The 20,588-nt window shown below is 42.7% G+C and overlaps 1 pseudogene; it reads left to right on the top strand.

Annotated features, from left to right (window-relative positions):
* Window positions 1-12,399: 12,399 nt before the first annotated feature.
* On the top strand, window positions 12,400-18,471 carry LOC146676605 (neuroligin-2-like; annotated as a pseudogene).
* Window positions 18,472-20,588: the final 2,117 nt, after the last annotated feature.

Genomic DNA, 20,588 nt, shown 5'->3' with positions numbered 1-20,588 from the left:
GCAGCAGCTGAAGCAGCTGACTGTCACAACACTGAATAACACTTTAGGAGGAATTTCAGAGGTCAGTAAAGCTCCAGTTTCAACATCAGTTAATTAATCATAGGTCATCATAAATGTTAACCTGGCTGGCACACATGTTAATGTTAGCCATTTAAATATTAGCAGTTAGCTGAGGCCACAAGAAGAAGAGGCCCTAGAAGAACAATGGATGATAAGATTAGATTTTCAAGACTAGGCAGAGACGTGTTTTCCTTTACTGTCTCTTACAGAGGAGGGAGCAGATACCAGACGAGGTCACGGAGGTACGGGGAGGATTCGCAGCAGACAGCAAGACTGCCACGTCCATGCGAGAGAGCGATGGCTACGATAAACTCTGTTTTTAAGATAAGATAAGAGATAAGATAAGATAGAACTTTATTAATCCCTCGGGTGGGTTCCTCTGGGAAATTCGACTTCCAAAAAGCACAACAACGACCGAAGTTACAGTTACAGAATTGTTTTATATATATATATATATATATATATATATATATATATATATATACATACATATATACAGTGGGGCAAAAAAGTATTTAGTCAGCCACCGATTGTGCAAGTTCTCCCACCTAAAATGATGACAGAGGTCAGTAATTTGCACCAGAGGTACACTTCAACTGTGAGAGACAGAATGTGAAAAAAAAAATCCATGAATTCACATGGTAGGATTTGTAAAGAATTTATTCGTAAATCAGGGTGGAAAATAAGTATTTGGTCAATAACAAAAATACAACTCAATACTTTGTAACATAACCTTTGTTGGCAATAACAGAGGTCAAACGTTTACTATAGGTCTTTACCAGGTTTGCACACACAGTAGCTGGTATTTTGGCCCATTCCTCCATGCAGATCTTCTCGAGAGCAGTGATGTTTTGGGGCTGTCGCCGAGCAACACGGACTTTCAACTCCCGCCACAGATTTTCTATGGGGTTGAGGTCTGGAGACTGGCTAGGCCACTCCAGGACTTTCAAATGCTTCTTACGGAGCCACTCCTTTGTTGCCCGGGCGGTGTGTTTTGGATCATTGTCATGTTGGAAGACCCAGCCTCATTTCATCTTCAAAGTTCTCACTGATGGAAGGAGGTTTTGGCTCAAAATCTCACGATACATGGCCCCATTCATTCTGTCCTTAACACGGATCAGTCGTCCTGTCCCCTTGGCAGAAAAACAGCCCCATAGCATGATGTTTCCACCCCCATGCTTTACAGTAGGTATGGTGTTCTTGGGATGCAACTCAGTATTCTTCTTCCTCCAAACACGACGAGTTGAGTTTATACCAAAAAGTTCTACTTTGGTTTCATCTGACCACATGACATTCTCCCAATCCTCTGCTGTATCATCCATGTGCTCTCTGGCAAACTTCAGACGGGCCTGGACATGCACTGGCTTCAGCAGCGGAACACGTCTGGCACTGCGGGATTTGATTCCCTGCTGTTGTAGTGTGTTACTGATGGTGACCTTTGTTACTTTGGTCCCAGCTCTCTGCAGGTCATTCACCAGGTCCCCCTGTGTGGTTCTGGGATCTTTGCTCACCGTTCTCATGATCATTTTGACCCCACGGGATGAGATCTTGCGTGGAGCCCCAGATCGAGGGAGATTATCAGTGGTCTTGTATGTCTTCCATTTTCTGATGATTGCTCCCACAGTTGATTTTTTCACACCAAGCTGCTTGCCTAGTGTAGATTCACTCTTCCCAGTCTGGTGCAGGTCTACAATACTTTTCCTGGTGTCCTTCGAAAGCTCTTTGGTCTTGGCCATGGCGGAGTTTGGATTCTGACTGTTTGAGGCTGTGGACAGGTGTCTTTTATACAGATGATGAGTTCAAACAGGTGCCATTCATACAGGTAACGAGTGGGGGACAGAAAAGCTTCTTACAGAAGACGTTACAGGTCTGTGAGAGCCAGAGATTTTCCTTGTTTGAGGTGACCAAATACTTATTTTCCACCCTAATTTACGAATAAATTCTTTACAAATCCTACCATGTGGATTCATGGATTTTTTTTTCACATTCTGTCTCTCACAGCTGAAGTGTACCTCTGGTGCAAATTACTGACCTCTGTCATCATTTTAGGTGGGGGAACTTGCACAATCGGTGGCTGACTAAATACTTTTTTGCCCCACTGTATATGTATGTATATATATATATATATATATATATATATATATATATATATATACACACACACACACACACACACACACATATAAATACAGAGACAAATATAAATAAAATATACAAAGGGGATAAATAGAATAAATAGGAATAAAAAATAAAATAAAAATACAATGTCTCCCTATATAATGTTGTACAGCCCATGTGAGGGTTATCCTCTCTGCGAACCAGATGCTTGATTTCACACAGAGGTCCACCAACTGAATTTGATCAGTTATGGAACGATTTACCTCGACAGGCTCCTTCACTCGCTGCTTTTAAACCTCCTTTAAAACACACTTTTACTCCCTGACCTTTGACCCAGTGTGACATGTTGACTCACTACCTCAGACAGCTTAAAAATAGTCTTTTTGTTTTTTGGTGCTGCCTAAAAGAACCGTGAAATATCTGTCCTATATACAGTTATGTTCATATATTTTTGTGCTACATCAGGAAACTCAAAAACATAGTTTTTAATATTTTAATCCTTATTTTTAAAACTTTTTTTGTCATTTTTCTGAATAACACTTTAGGAGGAACGTCTTGATGCATTCTCAATCATCCAGGAAAGTAAATCTCCAAAAGTTGATTCTCTTCATCTGGACGTAGCGTAAATGTGTCCCAGCTGGACTTTTGTCAAAGCTGGAAAGGCTCCTAAAGAAAGTTCCAGTCGATCCAGGAGAGAAGGACAACCGCTGCCTAAGAGAAAACCTGTAGCTATCCCATATGTGTCAGGAGTGTCGGAGCAGCTGAGTCGCATTTTTTCTAAACACTGGGTCTCTGTGGCTTTTAAACCCCAAAACACGCTGCGCCAAAAACTGGTCCACCCCAAGGATCGGGTCCCCCGACACAAACAGAGTAACATAGTGTACGCTGTTAAGTGCAGGACGATTGGCAGGATTTATACATCGGGGAAACCAAACAACCTCTGGCTACAACACAGAAGAGCCACCTCGTCAGGCCAGGACTCTGCAGTCTATTTACACCTACAGGCCAGTGGACACTCTTTCAATGATGAGGATGTAACAGGGAGGAACGCTGGTTTGAAGGCGGAGTCAAGGAGGCCATTTACGTGAAAAGGGAAAGACCATCTCTGAATTGAGGAGGGGGCCTAAGGGTACATCTGTCACCATCTTACATGCTGTGATTGCAGCCATTCCCCAACTCTCTGTGAATGGTACTCATGACCATTGATCAGTGGTTGTTGATCAATGGTCATGAGAATTGCATAATTAAGATTAAGGAACTGACCTCACAGCCCATTGTTCCTTCAGTGGGCAGGTTTCAGTCATTATGCAAATGTCCTGTTTATAAGATTGAATCCTGCAGTCAGCTGAGACTGAAGGAGTCACCTGGATGAGAGACGAAATGTTTCTCCCACAAAACGCTACGTCCAGATGAACAGAATCAACTTTTGGAGAAAGAAGTTGAATCAGTATTTCAGCTTTAAGAGGGTATTTTAACACAAACATCAGTCCTTCTACTTAAGTATGTTTGACACTTTGTTTACACCTAAATTAACTTTACTGTTAACCAGTTTTCATGTTTCTGTAATCCACCAGTGTGCTCATGCTTTTTTAAGTGAAAACATATTTTTAATGATCAAATATAATTATGTTTGTTATTTGTGGATTTTAAATGTCCTTGACAGAGACAGATGATGATCATTATCCTGCACTGTGGTCTCAGGTTTGGTCGAGCTAGCACAAAGAATGGCTATGTTGAACTTCCTCCTGGGATCTACACTAAGAAGTGAGTCCAACATTAGCAGGGTCTCTTTCCTTTATCTGAACGCTCACATGAAACACATGGTGTTGGCAGCATCTGATCAATCATATTCATGGAGACGTGTATCAGCAACAGAGCAGCTGAGTTTGCAGAAGGACGTCAAACTAAACCACAGGAACAATATGAGGAGATTACACACATAATAAAATACTAGCAGTAACACAGCTGCTGCAGACAAATCAGTCGTGTGATCGTGTGTGAGAGGAGAAGGACTGTAAAGGAGTTTGGTGTTAAAAGCTCTGTATGAATGTGGGAGACTTTGAAGGGCTTTAAAAAGGCCAATATAAAATAAAAGGCAGCAAAATTGCTGAGTGTGAAAGTCACCAGACTTATCAGACCTCTGTGATTAAGACCTGTAAGAACACCTGTTTGTACTTGTTGGCATTATATCAAACACACACGTATATTAAGCCTTTGTTTGAACTCTGGTTGAATTTGTTACTTTCAGACTGTGAAACATCACAGAGGCTGCAGCTGCAGATCTTTTATTCACCTGGAAATTTACTTTAAATGTTAGATGGAAAATGTATTGCTCAGTTTAACCAAAGTAAGAACAAGAATCCATAAACCTTCATAAAGACAAACATCTCCCAGAACATTGAGCTGCTGAAGTGTCACTGAAGGGAAAAACTATTTGTCCTCCTCCATCCAGCAACACCTGAAACACCTGAGTGGAAGCTCCTCCCTACACTGTGTTTGAAGCAAAGCACAAAGGAGACACCTGCTGGAGCAGCTGGAGTCCTACAGACACTCAGCCTCTTCACTACACAAACACCTCCTACAACATCCACTCTTTCCACTCTGACTGCTGTGTTTGTGGAAACACTCCAACACACACCGCTTCACATACCAACATAGAAATGTGTGTGAAAAAGAGCTGAGCTGATATTAAACATGAGGATTTATTCAGAAATACAGAGTCAGGAACAACATCTAGACACACATTACCTCTCAGCAGCAGAAGAACAGCCTTTAAAGTTTACAGCAGCATCCTTCGACCTGTTGCTCTTTAAGGAAACACAGCTGGGTTCAGGTCCAGGAGATTCTGGCCTCTTATTGATCCTAAAAGAAAAACAATAAATGTCACAGCTTCATGAGACAGGAAGGAAAAACTGGAAACATTAAATTAAAGACATGATGAACAATCTCATAAAAATAATGTACTTACTCTTTGTCACATAACAGTCTTTTGTTAAAGTTTACAATAACACCCTTCGACTCGTTGCTCTTTAAGGAAACACAGCTGGGTTCAGGTCCAGGCTCTGGATTAGTTTCAGGGTTATGTCCAGCTGAGCCTGGTACGCCCCACAGCTCTGGGCTTTAAAACAACACACACAGAGGTATGAGTGTGAATAATGATGGAGCAGTGATGTGAGTGCTGAGCTGTGACATGGAGAAGAGTCATGGACAGTTAGAGATGGTCATCTCACCTCTGAGCTTTGGTCTGGCTCTCATGTTCCCCACACAGAGTGCTTTTAGAGGGAGGGACTCCCTCCTCTCTGTCCTCACACTGATCCATGCTGCTCAGTTCACATCAGCTCACACACACTTTCTACCTTCACCTGCAGAGGAAACACAAATCATTCATGTGCACATCAACTGAGAGCTGCAGAGGTCGTGTCTGATGTGTTGGACTAACATCCATCTGAGACGCAGCTTTCATCAGTTCACTACAAAAAGTGTCACAGAGCCCAGTTCAGCCTCCAAATCCTCCATTACTGTAGTCCTACAAAGCAGCAGGTCAAACATGGCTGCAGAGAGCAGCTTTATGTCAGTAACCATGTCCAGGACCGAGCTGACTGCTTACAGAGTTCATACTCTAACTGCTAGCTGCTCTGCTAGCTAAGCTAACTCAGTAACAGTGACTCTGACAGCAGTTACTGTGGAACAGCGGCCGAGCTCAGGACACATTCAGTGTGTTTAGTCTGAGTCCTGGACTCTGATTCAATGGATTCAATCCAGCTCAGAGTTTCATGTGTTCATCAGAATAAAATACATGTACTAATATAACAGAAGTAATGCTCTGAATGCAGGACTGTAATGGAGGATAAATAAGGTTTTTACAGCCTGAAAGAAACATTCAGTTCATATATTTGTAGACAGTGAAGCAGTTTTTAATACTGCAGCTGTTTCCTTCACCTGTGTGTGTGTGAGCCACACCTTCATGTGCTGCTGTAGAAATATGTGGTCTGACTGCTCAGACTGAGTCTAGGAGGAAAGTTCACACGCTGGAGAAAGTTTTGTTCCTAACTTTGTCAGAGTTCGGCTCCAAAGACAAAGAAGACGGAGCTCACAGTCTGTAGATGGTCCTCAGTGTGTGTGTGAAGCACACAGGAGTGTGTTTATGTCAGGAAATCAGTGTGTGAAGAGTCTGAGGGAGTGTGTGAATGAGACTCAACACTGAACAGTCCAAGAAAAGCGTCTGGACTTCTTTAAGTTTAACTTAAAGAAGTCCAGACGCTTTTCTTTTTGTCTCCATAATGTCTCCATAATGCTGCAATGTTATCTGCCCCAGAAACACTGTGCAGAAGCTCTGATGGTGACACAGAAAAGTCACAGTGGAGATACTTCTGTCCACCTTTGATTAGACTCATTATAAAAAGGAAACAAAGTTTGAACACAGTCATGTTTCCAGTTCACTGACTTACATTTATTCCATGGACACTCACTCTAACCTGAAGCACAGCTACAACCCAACATTGTTGAGGCCTCATCTCCTCCTTTCCTGACTGTAGAGGTTAAATATGCAACAACCAACAAATAAAAGAATTTGGTTCATTTCAAAGAAATTCACACGGTGACCAAGTAAAGTAACCGTAGTAAAGGAGACAACATCCCGTTGATGGTGGGATTATTTGAAAGATTTGCTTTGGTCACGTCACCAAATGCAGTTGAACCACCCGTGGATCCATGTTTGACCATTCTACCACTCTGAGCTCTGCTTTTGAATCATTTTATTATTATCATCATTCATTTATTCATTCTTTGGAGGGGGGCTATTTCCTAATGCCGCCCTAATAAGCTGATGTTCAAGGGGAAATATAACAGAAACTCTTTCAGTGTTATTCATTAATAAATTAACAGATAAACTGTGAAGAAGAAAAAACTGAGATTTAAAGGAGAGAGTGAGAAACTTGATCATCCATCCTCATAATACATGTTTATCAGTATCTGCTGTGACCATACTGCAGTAATAACTACAAGTCTACATTTCTGTGACTGTTGATCAATCACAGCAGGAATCTGAGCTCATCTCTGCACACAGAGCAGCTTCAGCTCTGGGATAAACTGCTCGCTTCACGTCCTTCTCAGCTCACAGACACTCATCCTGATATTTTCCTTTAACATTTGATGGTATAATTCATCTGAGTTTACACTTTATCTGCATAAATACAGAAAAACAGACCCAAACACCAGAAACCAGAAACCATCAGTTTCACGATCAACGGGAAGTGGCTCAAACGTCACAGTTTCATAACGTCACCCTGAACTCTACTCACGGAGTTTCTGTCGCCATTGTAGTTTTTAAAGTCCCGTGATAAAGGCGGGTCTTTCTGTGAATCCGCACGCTCATTGGCTAATAACTTGAGATTGACACCTCGTTATCCAATGAGCGTGCGGGAACTTCCATAAAGTTGTTTCCTTTGAAAAACCAAAGTCTGATTATTTTTGCCTCCACTGACGGAGCCTGTTGTTCCCGCCACAGAGACACAGTAATGTCAGAGCGGTGTTAACACTCACCCTGCCTCAGCACAGCTCTCACTCTCCTCCTGCTCTCTCACACTAAACGGAGGCTCAGCTAAACTCACTTCCTCTCTACTTACAGGAAACCAGCGCTCAGAGGAGCCGACCGGCCTCACATTTCACCCACAGACACGAACAGCGTGGAATTATTTTATGTCATAAGAAGAAACATATTCATGTAAACACTCACCTGCCTCAGCTCCACCTTCCTCCTCCTGCTGCTCTGAACGGAGGCTCAATACTTTCACTTTCACTGCTGCGCCCTAAACACAGAGGATGCTGGGACTTGTAGTTTTTTCCTTCCGGTGCGGTCTTCCTCTTTGTTTGTTTGTGTTTGTGTTCAAGTTATTTTGATCATGTAAACATCAACATTAATTACAACAATTAATTACAGCAAAAACCATCATTATAATTATCTTGATTGATATTGTAATCTCAGTTTTCAACACAATTGTTCATTAACTTAAACAATGTTACAAGATAAATATATATTCTTAGTGCTTATTTTCTGATTAGATTGTTTTATGTATTTTAATAAGAGAGGCCTTTATAAACCAATCGCAGTGTGTGTCTGGCAGGAAGTGAAGCAGGAAGTCTGAATATAGCTTGTGAGCTTGTGAGAGACGTTTCAAAATGAAAACAGAGGAATTAGAGAATGAAAGTGCAAAGTAATAGTAATGAAAATGATATTAAATAAATGTCTTAGTGTGTTAATACAGGTGCCATGGACTTGCTCAACCTCCTGGAAGAATACAGCAGAAAAATGATAGATTAACAGAATTGGGAGGAAAACAGGCTTTGGTTTAAAATGTCACAGCTTCACCTCTCATCCTGTCCTTATCCTGAGAAGAAGAAGCTTAAAGGACAGTTAATCTCCTGATGAAGACAGAAGACAGACAGAACAACACCGTGGACTTGAAGAATTAACTGCAGGCAAAAAGACAGTGCACCTGACCTAAAACACTGAAGGGTCCAGCAGCATGTATGTTGATGGAAACATGCGCTCTGAATTACAAGCTGGAAAGTGTACCAGTGACATGACTGTGTGAAACCACTGGATGGGACTGTCTGAGTTCATATTTGCCATGCTGGGAGTTAAGCGCCAAGAAAAGACTGAAAAGAGGAAGAGAGAAGAAGAAACAGCTGATTTGGGCCTGTGTTTGATTTGGGAGGCCACACAGGAAGTTGAGAGAAGAGGGGACGAGGACCGGTGAGAGGTGAAGGTTGGACGTGTTAAAGTGACAGCATAGGAAAGTTGGGTTGAAAATTGAGGCTGAATTTGTGGGTTTAGAAACATCCAGAGCATCACAACAGAAAGGTAAATAAAAAAAGAAAGAGAGAGAGATAAAGAAATAAATAAACTAATAATACATAAATGAATAGAAAAATAGAAAACACACATGTAGAAATTGTCACATGTGAAATTATTTTTGGAGAGAATCAGAAGTGAGACAGTTTGAATCCACAGTTCAGCGCAAAGATGCAGGAATTAAATCTGATTATAAAAACACATCGAGGCAACGAAGACCAGCTTACACTCAATATTAATATGAACACACAACATACACGCAATGAAGACATGCTTACACTCATGAATGTGAATACATGACATAAATGCTGAATGGTGTAGATTTAACACACTTAAAGGCTGAAGCTGAGGAATAACTCAGGAAGTTGCAGGACAATAGAGCGACTTTTGTGACAAGGAAAAAGAGACTGGGAGGACCAACCAGTGATTAGAAGCTTAAAGCAGGTTTAAAATAGTGAATTAGAAGTGGTTTCCAGCTGATTGAGCAAAAGAAGTGACGACTGTAGAAATAAAAATAAAATAATAATAATTGAATTATGCAGCAATGTTTTGAATATGCATTTCTGTTGTCAGGGCAACTTCTCGAGATGTGACTCAATATGCAAATTAGTTGAATGAGTGGGGACAGAAAAAAAAGAAAAACTCAAGTTTCCTGTCTGAGACATGAGTGAAGTTTGCATTGAGAGAAATATATCTGTGACTGTGTGAGAAGAACTGTTTGGTCAAATATATGATAGCAGCCGCAGGACAATTAAATAAAGTCTGTGACTAAGTGCAGTCGTGCAGATTTGGAGAAGAAGTTTATAATTTAGTGATGACACATTGTTATAAAGTGTTTAGAAAGGGCTTAATGGGAATATTACTGTTGGGCAAACTGTGCGGCTTTAACAAGATTTTCTGTGTATTTAGCAGGTGAAACTCTGTCAGCTGACTTCAGACTGTCAGGAAGCTGAAGAACCTGAGGCCAACCACTGAAACATGATGTGGGCAAAATGAACAGAGGGAGGGATTTTAAAGGTGAACATTTAGGACTTACTGCAAATGTTACTATGTCAAAGTTACTGTGACTCAAACAGAGGAAATTTAGATTTTCTTATTTCCACACCCAGCATGTTTTGGGTGTTATATGCTATTAAATACTTTTAAATAAATTAAAAAGTATTTAATAGCATATAACACCCAAAATATGCTTCGGTTCACATTTAACTCCAGAAAATCATCAATCAAAACATGGATATTACCTGACCACAGATTCGTGGTGACGTCACTGCTCTTTTAACTGTTCGGTGTCTTTGTTTGTTTGCTGGTTGTAGAAATGGTTTATATGAGCTTTGAGCTGAGAGTCAGAGGTTTCTGTGGACACTGCTCATGTCGGCACTTATATTTCTGACCTTTTCTTATAACCGATTAAACATGATCTCCTCCCTTTTGCCCCCATTTTTGGTGGTGTAGGTACAAATGATCAGGCATGACATTCTCATAATAAATAAGATACTGCAAATAATTATTTCTGCATTTGTGCGATTGAAGTGAATTGAAAATGTGTATGAAATGACACTGTTTTAAAGATTTGGTCTAAATAATTTTGGAGTGAATGAGTCTAAACATGATGACCTAACTAGTGATACCCTGTCACACACACACACACACACACACACACACACACACACACACACACACACACACACACACACACACACACACACACACACACACACACACAGCATGTTATGCCAGTTTCAGCTGAAACTATGTTTCAAACCATGTTCCGGGTTTTTAGTTCACCATTTATGAGGCTTCAAGAAGAAAATAAAAGACAGATCTGAATGTTTGAAAATGTTTTGGAAAGATTCTGTAAAGATGAGATGAAAAATACTCAAAGGATAAATTTAATTGGTTTATTATTTAGATAAGTTGAAAAAAGTTAAACAAGCAAGTAAATGAAGAAACAAGGCAGAGGAGAGAAAAGCCCAACAATCCCCTCTGAGCAAGCACTTGGCGACAGTGGGGAGGAAAAACTGCCTTTAAACGGGCAGGAACCTCTGGCAGAACCAGGCTCAGGAGGGGACAGTCAACGGCCGGGACTGGTTGGGGGTTTAACAGAGGTGGAGCAAGACGAGGCTACATCAGGTGAGGAAGCAGTAGCGTCTCTCCTCCGGAACAAGTGGAACCATTTTTTCTTTTTTTTCATGCACTTTTCCACGAGCGCTTTTTTCTCCAGGATGAGATTTCTCAGCTCATCGATGGTTTCTGCGTTTTGTTCTTCAAGTTTCTCACATCTTTGTTCCACCTCTTCCAATGTTGCTTGTTGTTCTTCAAGCTTGTCTTTGAGTTGTTTGGATGTTGCCTCCTGTATCAGCTTGACCTTGTGCATGTCTGCATTTCTCTGTTGGACCTCTTTGTGCTTGTCTTCTAACTGCTCGTTTCTTTTCTGGATTTCTTGGAGCGTGAGCTGCAGGTCTTCATGTATTTTGTCTTCTTGTTGTTTTTGCGCCTGCATTTGAGTGTTTTCACGCTTCAAGTTATTGAATTCCACCAAAATCCCCTTAACGAGCTCGGAGTTGTTTCTCGCTATCTGATCGATCCTTCTCTGCATCTGTGAGCAGCGTTTCTCCAGTTTGTCCTTTTCTTCTTCCACTTTAGTTGCTTTGTCCTCCAGCTGATTACAAAACTCTTGCAGTTTTAGATTTTCAGACTCAAAGTCCTGGACGATACGTTTTCCTTCTTTCAGTCTTTCTTGCTGTTGCTCTTTCTGTTGAAGAAGGTCTTAATTTTGGCGCAGTGTTTCATCCAGGCTTTCTTTCAGCATGCGGTATTTTTCCTGCATGCTCTTCAGTTCGTGCTGCATGTCTTGTTGCTTTTTGTCCTGCTCTTCCTTCTGTTGGAGGAATTCTTTCTTTTCTTCCACAGCTTCATGGAGCTGTCTTTGGAGGAGCTGATTCCTTCGGTCCATGTATTGGAGATCCCGTTGTATCTTATCAGTCATCGTTTTCTTGTCTTGGAGCTGGTTGGTCATTTCTTTTAGTTCTGCACTCTTTTGCCTGTTTTCTTTAATGAGGTGCACAATCTGCTCTCGGCTCTGAGCAAACTTGATTCCCCAGCCCTCATTAATAATTTTTATGTCCGGCTGGCGCTGTTGTCTTTCTTCCAGCTCTTTATTTTGGGCTTCCATTCGTCTACATTTGTCCTCCAGTTGAAGTTTCTCTTCTTCAATTTGTTGCATTTTTTTCTGGAGAAGGTAGTTTTCCTTCCTACTCTCCTCTAACGCCCTTTGGAAGGATGAGACGCCATTTGGGGAAATTGGCCGGCCACGCCAGGAAGGAGAGGCGGCGTAATCTTTTTGAATTGGTTGTTTTTTTCTTGGAAACATGTTGGAGTTTCTATACGATGACTTTGAAGAGCTTGTGGTGAACGTTTTGTAGGCTGCAAACACAGATGCTGCTGAAACGAACTAAAACTTGCTGTTTCTCACCCCTACTTAAGGAAAAACATCAAAGGACTTAAGATTCTTAAGATCTATGACATCATCACTCCCTAAGCCAATGAGATTGTCACAAGACATTTTGGAATGGGGTATTTTTTTTAGACTGCTTTCAAACTTAACTTAAAATTTCAGTGTTTCTTGGTTGTGGACTATTGGTTAGTCCAGCCGATTAAGAAATTAATTGTCACAAACATCCCTAATATTATATAACAGACGACAGAAAACACGAGTTTTTTTTCTACGCAATAGAGGTATAATAAAAGTTTTTTTAATTATCCTACTTTTTATAAAAGAGAACATTTATTAAAGATTATGTATTTAATTAAAAAACTCTGTTCATCTAAAGCAGGGGTCAGCAACCTTTAAGACCCAAAGAGCCAAAGAGCCATAATTGGCCTATCTGGGGTTGAAAGGCTCGATAAATGCACGGCGTTTCGCCGGGTACACCGGCTTCCGCGAGTGTGACGCTTATTTTGAGCGATGAAAAAATAAGAAAATATAATTTTATTTGTATATTGCAAAATCACAATAATCTTCCAATTTAGAACTACAAGTTAAAAAAAGAACTAACATAAATAAAATACACTTCAGCTAATTTATTTTCACAAACCACGCGGAGCCGCACTATAAGGACTAAAGAGCCGCAGGTTGCCGACCCCTGATCTAAAGGGTTTAACAAAAAGGGGGAGCTTCCTGCTGGAAATTGAAATGTCCCCATGTCCCCACTGGGCGATCGCGGCTCAAGAGTTAGGAGTTCGCCTTGTAATCGAGCCCCGGCTTGGACAGTCTCGGTCGTTGTGTCCTTGGGCAAGACACTTCACCCGGCAAGACACTTCACCCGTTGCCTACTGGTGGTGGTCAGAGGGCCTGGTGGCGCCCCAGGGTGGCTGTAGCTACATCACCAGTGTGTGAATGTGTGCGTGAATGGGTGGATGACTGAGCGTGGGTGCTTAACTAGTTAAAAAGACAAAACAAACATCTGTCTCTTATTTTTTATGTCACACAGGAAAGAAGCTTCAATGTCTGATGAGAAGACATTAATTTGTTGGTGTTTGTGGTGTTTGGTGCAGTTTTCTTGTTCTCTGGCTTGTTGTTTATTTACAGTGGAGATGAAGATCTCTAACAAGTTGATTTGTTCACATTTGCACATCTTAATTTTTAAGAGGAATGTGTTTTTTTGAGTTTGTACACTATATGCATGTAAGGCAACCGTTTCCTTTTTCTGTATTTTTGTGTGCTGCTCTTTTAACAAAAGGGGAACAAAAGACATTTAAATCGACCTCAGATGATTTGTTTAAATTTTTACAAGGTCTTACTGAGGTGATGCAAAGTGAAACATGCTTCTTTTTTGGTAATGTGCTGGAAAAGCTTGAAAATTGACCTTGAATGTGCTTAAAAAGTGCTTGAATTTGACCCTAAAAATGTGTATGAACCCTGCATATATTGCAGTATTTACAGTTTATAGTAGGAATTTCATGGCAACAGCTAATCTTTATTTTGTTTACTGGGAAATGAAATGCTGCCAATTCACAAAGCTGTGCTTCAGCTGCACTTCCTGTTGTAGACTTGTGATGCACACAGGCTCTGTTCCAGCACTCAGCATGTTCTTCCTTATTTGCTCCACCAGGGGGAGCTCCTAAACTATGACATCTTGATAGGAGTGAACCAGGGAGAGGGGCTGAAGTTTGTGGACGACAGTGAGGACAACGACGGCATCTCAGCTGCGGCGTTGGACTACACCATCCCCAACTTTGTTGACAACCTCTACGGCTACCCAGAGGGTGAGGACGCCACCTCTGTACACTGCCACTTTTTCAGTTATTCCATTTTACAGCCTCCTCTCACTTAACTGCATTTTGCAGCATCATCAGGTTTTGTCTTATTAGGAGCCGCGTTTGTTGATTTGTTCGTTTTTTTCTGTTTGCTGTATTCATTAAAATAAACGGATAATCGTCAAAATGACAAATGTGGACAATTATCAAAGCTTACATTACAATTCTGACAGCTTGAGTTCACATGAATTTTCAAAAGAATATCAAAACCTGTGAAAGTGCTTTAAGCGTTTAAAACATGCGAGTAAAGAATGGAATCAGTAACATGTGAGCCCAGTGAAGTGCATCAAACAAGACAAGCGTGCTAAAGAGAGCCACTCATCCACATCACGGCGTGTCTGCGCCTTAACCTTTGAGGCTCTGTGGGCAGTAATGCTATCATCCCCCAGGTAGTGGGCTCCCAATCTCAGTGTCGGTGTTTCTGACAGATCGGCCTGCGAACTAGAGCAGGGCGATATGGCCAAAAATATTTATCACGATATATATTTGAAAATTTGCGATAACGATATAACCGACGATATAATTGATGCGAGACAAAATACAACTCCACAACATTACTAGCGCAAAAAGACAACCTTCCATTTATTTTCACTTAAACAAGAAGCTGGTTTTTATGTACATTAAAGCTTTATAAAAATGTAACAGTGCAAATGCAAATTCCTTGCTGAAAGTTTAACCAAAAGGCATTTCCAGTAGAAATGGGCTGACACATCCTGAGCATAACCATGTATAATATCCACTGAAGTTAAAAAGAGGTGCTTTGCAACATTAAACTGCAGTGTGCAGTACGCATTTTTCGGACCATAAGGTGCACAGGATTATAAGGCACATTAAGTGAAACAAAGCAGTCAGATAAATCAAACTTTATTAAACTCATTCTTCTTGCTTCCTCCACTTCTGTACCATTGATTCATTAATGTTGAATTCTCTGGCAGCTGCTCTATTCCCATGTTGTTGCAGTATATTAATGACTAACCTCGTATTGTGGATGGATTATCTCAGTTGTTCTCCTGACTGAAGTTTGGTCCGTTTACAGCATCCTGCCATGCGATTGCATTTGTCTCTAACCATGAAGAACCTTCACGTTAACTTTTATAAGTGGAAAAGTGTTAGTGTTCGTCCTCCAGCTTCACTGTTTATGTTATGCTAACATAGCTGTGTCGCTAGCGATCACGTAGCACATCATTATATACCAGCTAGCCCAACTTCAGTAACCCTACAAACGTCACTGCTGTTTAGTTTCCTGTCTTCATTTATGTTGGAAGTGATAGCAGAGCTGTACGTTTGATTTTTTTCAGAAATCTCTCAGTCAGAACATGCAATATCATGCTTAGGTAACTAGCGAAACTAGCGAGCTAACTTCCGCTAGCTTCCTGCTAACTTCTAACTCCGTTAAATGTAATAACTTTTGTTTTCATGGATGCCTGGAAGTTAAACTTCATAGTTACACCTGGTAAAGCAGCAATGCTGATCGTTTTATTAAAGATGAAAGAATTTAGACAGTTTTTAACTCTAAGTGATGCTGCAGTGTTGTTTGACCTGAAGAATTCGGAGTTTAGGACCCAGATTACTCCCAGATTTAAGAGCATCTTAGTCCGACAAATACGACAATAACGACGGCCCGCTTGCATGTTCTGCAAAAAAATGTGCTTTGTTGTGTATCTGACGGACAAACACCAAACCAGTTCCACATCACGGAAGTTGCACCATTTTTACAAACCAATTCTGGTTCATCTGTTTCACTCAACAATCGGCCATGTGCGTATGAAAACAAAGGCACTGCGCATGCGCGTTTACTCCCATTCTATCGCGATATTTCATTTTCCTATCGTTGCCTAACATTATACCGGTATTACCGTGAACGGTATAATATGGCCCAGCCCTACTGCGAACCCCTCACAGCCGGACCACAGTCACAGTACAGACATGTTTGGATAATGCAGTCATGCTTCCTCTCTGCTGCCTGTCACTCCTTCTGTTATCTGAAAGAGTTTTTTTCCTGTCTAGATTTCTCACTCGCTTCCTGGCTCTTGGTTCATCTCACCAACATTTGCTTTGGTTTCATATCTGTTGATCAGACCGATCTCTTAAAAAATGTCTTGCACTGCTGTTACTTTACTCTTAGCAGTTTTCACTTTTATCTTTCTTCCCCCTCCTTTTGTCCCCTCCTGTGCTTCTTCACCAGGCAAAGACATCCTGAGGGAGACCATTAAGTTCATGTACACAGACTGGGCGGACAGGGACAACGGCGACATGCGGCGGAAGACTCTGTTGGCCCTGTTTACGGACCACCAGTGGGTGGCACCAGCTGTGGCCACTGCCAAACTCCATGCTGAGTTTCAGTCCCCAGTTTACTTTTACACGTTCTACCACCACTACCACACCGAGACGCGGCCCGAGTGCCGACGCCGCGCACGGAGACGAGATACCTTACGTGTTCGGCGTACCGATGATCGGTGCCACGGACCTGCTCCCGTGCAACTTCTCCAAGAACGATGTGATGCTGAGCGCTGTGGTCATGACTTACTGGACTAACTTCGCAAAGACTGGGTAGGCCTCATGTCACAGTAGTGTAAACTGTACACGTTACTGTATGTTCACTGACAGCCTTCTAGTCATGTTGAATACTTGAATCTAGGTTGCTAGTTTAATTTCCGTGTGGCTTTGAAGAATTGAACATACTGGTTCACCAAAAGCATCCAGATCCCAGAGCAGCCGGTTGGTCTTAGATAGTTTAAAGGTTGCACAGAGAATGGGCCTCCTGTCTGTATTCAGTGTATTGATGCCACATGTTACTTATAATGGAGACTGAATATAACTTTGAACTGAAACGTTTAACCTTTATGCTCCACCAGGGACCCCAACCTGCCCGTCCCTCAGGACACCAAGTTCATTCATACCAAGCCCAACCGCTTCGAGGAGGTCATCTGGACCAAGTTCAACTGGAAGGACAAGCAGTACCTTCACATCGGTTTGAAACCTCGTGTCAGAGACAACTACAGAGCTAACAAAGTGGCCTTTTGGCTGGAATTAGTCCCTCATCTTCACAGCCTGCACGACGTGCTCTTTCCCACCACTACGCGCTCCCCCGCAGGCCATGAGGCCCAGAAACAACGTTCCTCGAACCACTCGTCATCCTTACCCTACCTTCCCATCAGATCCTGAGCCCGAGGGCTCAGAGCGCCCGCCCCAGGACCTCTTTCCCAGACACACCCGCGACTACTCCACCGAACTGAGCGTGACAGTTGCAGTTGGAGCGTCGCTCTTCTTCCTCAACATCCTGGCCTTCGCCGCCCTTTACTACAAGCGTGACAAGCGGCACGAGATGCGCCGGCACCGGCTGTCCCCTCATCGGGGCGGCCCCGCCAACGACCTGGCTCACAGCCAGGAGGAGGAGATTATGTCCCTGCAGATGAAGGATTGGGAGCACGACGCTCACCACGACATGGAGCCCCTGCGACCCCACGACATCCTGCGGCCCGCCTGCCCTCCCGACTACACCCTGGCGCTGCGCCGCGCCCCCGACAACGTGCCGCTGATGAAGCCAAACACCATCACCGTGATCCCCAGCACCATCACCAGCATGCAGCCTCTTCACGCCTTCAACACATTCCCCTCCACCGGCCACAACAACACCCTGCCCCACCCCCACTCCACCACCAGGGTATAGTAGGGACAGGCCCGACACAGCGCCACCTAGGGACCAGGAACACTGGCTCTGCTTCCGCTCTGGAAGGGAGGCCTCTAGACGTGGGCCTTCGTTCTGTCCTCTTATTCTCTTCTTTCTCCAAAAGCAACTACACCTGCTGCGTCATGTGCTGTGAAACTTGGCAGCTCCCTCCACTGGTGGCATGTGGAGGTGCAACTGAAGTGTCCAGCAGCAGATGAGCAGTTTGGGGTGGGTGACTCAGATCTTTCAAAGATACTGTTTTCAAAGACGGTCTGCTGTTTCCAGGCTCAAGACCTCCAACATTTGTCAAAGGGACGAATGCTCTCTCGCTCCTCGCTGTTTTCTCTTTTTTACGTTGGCGTCATCTCTTTTTCCATCTCCTGTGTGTTATGTGCACATTATGCTTCTCTTTTCTACATCCGTGTTTTATTACTGCTCTCTTCCTCTCATTTGACACGCCTCCTTCCTGCTCTTCTCTAAAAATTCCCGATCTGCTGAGCAGTCTGGAGGGGGGAGGCGTACACTAAACATATAACCATGAAAACACTGATATCTTTCATTCGACCAGCATTTTTAGGTGCCAAGTAAGTACTGCTGTGTTTCATTTCTCATCGAGGGAGAAGAAAAACCAAAGAAAAATAGAGTTTCGCTATTTACCGTCAACTAACAGAGTTCTGTCATGTTCTCATGACAAAGTGCCAAACTGGCCTCAGTCGTGATTTTCTTTCTTCCATCTTCTCTCTTTTTGTTGTTTTGTTTGAAGCATTTGTTAAATTGTTGTTTTTTATTGTGTGGAAAGAGTTTTTCTGAAAATATAGATATAGAGAAATGATATTATATATAGTTCTATATAAAATGTGTACAAAGGAGAAAGTATATAAAAGGGTTTTCTCAGTGGGGGATCTATGCATGAATTATTTTTAAAGACGCGGGGAAAAGGACACTGTACCTGTCGATGCACGTTTCCCAAAATCTAAACGAGTCATATCGCTCCATGTTTGCTACTTTTGGTTTTTGGTTTTCTCCCGCAGAGTAAGAGCATCGCAGGAGCATCGCAGGAGCATCGCAGGAGCATCGCAGGAGCATTGCAGGAGCTCCTGAAGTCAAACGACGCCTCCCAGCACTCATTTATTAAAACGGAGTCGATGCCAAAAGTCTTAAACGTTAGAATCAGAGCAACAGCTGTGAACTCAGTCATGGTGTCATGTGCAGCCTCCATCTTACTGTCACTACTTTTTCATTTTAGGGTACGTGAGGTAAAGCGTCCGTCGATGTAGCTTGATTGTACAAAATTATTTTTCTACGTTATTAACAAAACAGAGCAGAGACTGATGCTGCTCCTGTCTGACCCCCTTATGTCTGCCACATGTGTATTCTGACTTCATATCATCACTGCTCCCTCCCTCCTCCTCTCTCCATCCTACACCGCCTTTGTTATTTAACACCGACCCCCCCAAACTGATAATCAGACAAATTCCCAAACAGCTGACTTCACTGTGTCGACACCGTTCCTGACTATTTCTGACCTCAGTTCAGCTCTGCTATTATCCTCACATTAAGGGTTCGTTCACCTGCCTGCAGATGATCTGTGAGCTCGTCGGTTGTAAATTAAACTCTAAGCACACTGAGGGTAACCGGGAGGCGTTCAGGGCCTGCAGTGCAGAGCTGCAACATGAAAAAAAGGGATGGGGGCTCAGATCTCCTGAACAGGGTGGAAACAACACGGTGGGTTTGTGCTGTTTGTGATTCCTGCTCCGTCACTCTGGTGGAGACGACTGCAGCTCAGCAGCGCTCCCTGCTGACCCTCTGATGAAGATGTCAACAGTATGTAAACTGAGCTGATGTGCTGCTGTTTGAGCCCACGTGGTAGCGTACGTCCAGTATGGGAGAACTTAGTCACCGGTGCTGTCTTTGCTTGTGCTCTAGCTTTAGCCTGTTTGATTGTTTGTTTTCTATTTTATTACTGCCTAAAAGGGGAGGTGGGGGAAACACATGCCTGACTTCTCCTGTCAGAGGTTTTGTAAGCTCAGTGGAAGGGAAACGTGCACAATGTAAATCATAAAACAACTGAGTGGGGCTGTGCTGCAGGTGGATCAGTGCTGTGGACAGTAGCTGTGGAAAAGAGACTGGACAAAGACTCTCAGCCTTAAATACAGGACAGAGGATGATCCGATCATCTTTCAGCTAACAGTGTCGAGCAGAAGGACGGCCGGCTGATGCGTCCGTACGAACCCTTTTGTACTCACTCCTGTGTATAAGGAGGTGGCGAGGGGTTGTGTAGTTAACCTCAGTGATAGGTTTGTAGCATAAACCTATTCGTTGGAACGTTAAGGACAATTTAATTACATAGCAAAGCAAGACACGAGTAGGCAAAGTTCTTCATGTTTCCCGTGCATGGGAGAGAACCGGACAAACGCCGTTCCTTCGCTTCACCCCAGTTGCTCTCGTCCGCTCCCCCGTAACACTGCTCTTTTATTGAGGTTACATGAATATACATATGACGTTCATTAACATATGACGTCTACATACAAACAAAGAGTACGTTGCCTGTGCGTGCGTGTGTGTGTGTGT

The sequence above is a fragment of the Rhamphochromis longiceps genome, linkage group LG3 (assembly GCF_057381845.1).
Source record: "Rhamphochromis longiceps isolate RC_006_pf linkage group LG3, R_longiceps_female_GT1.1, whole genome shotgun sequence".
Lineage (NCBI taxonomy): Eukaryota > Metazoa > Chordata > Actinopteri > Cichliformes > Cichlidae > Rhamphochromis > Rhamphochromis longiceps.
This window is presented reverse-complemented; position numbering and strand designations above follow the sequence as displayed.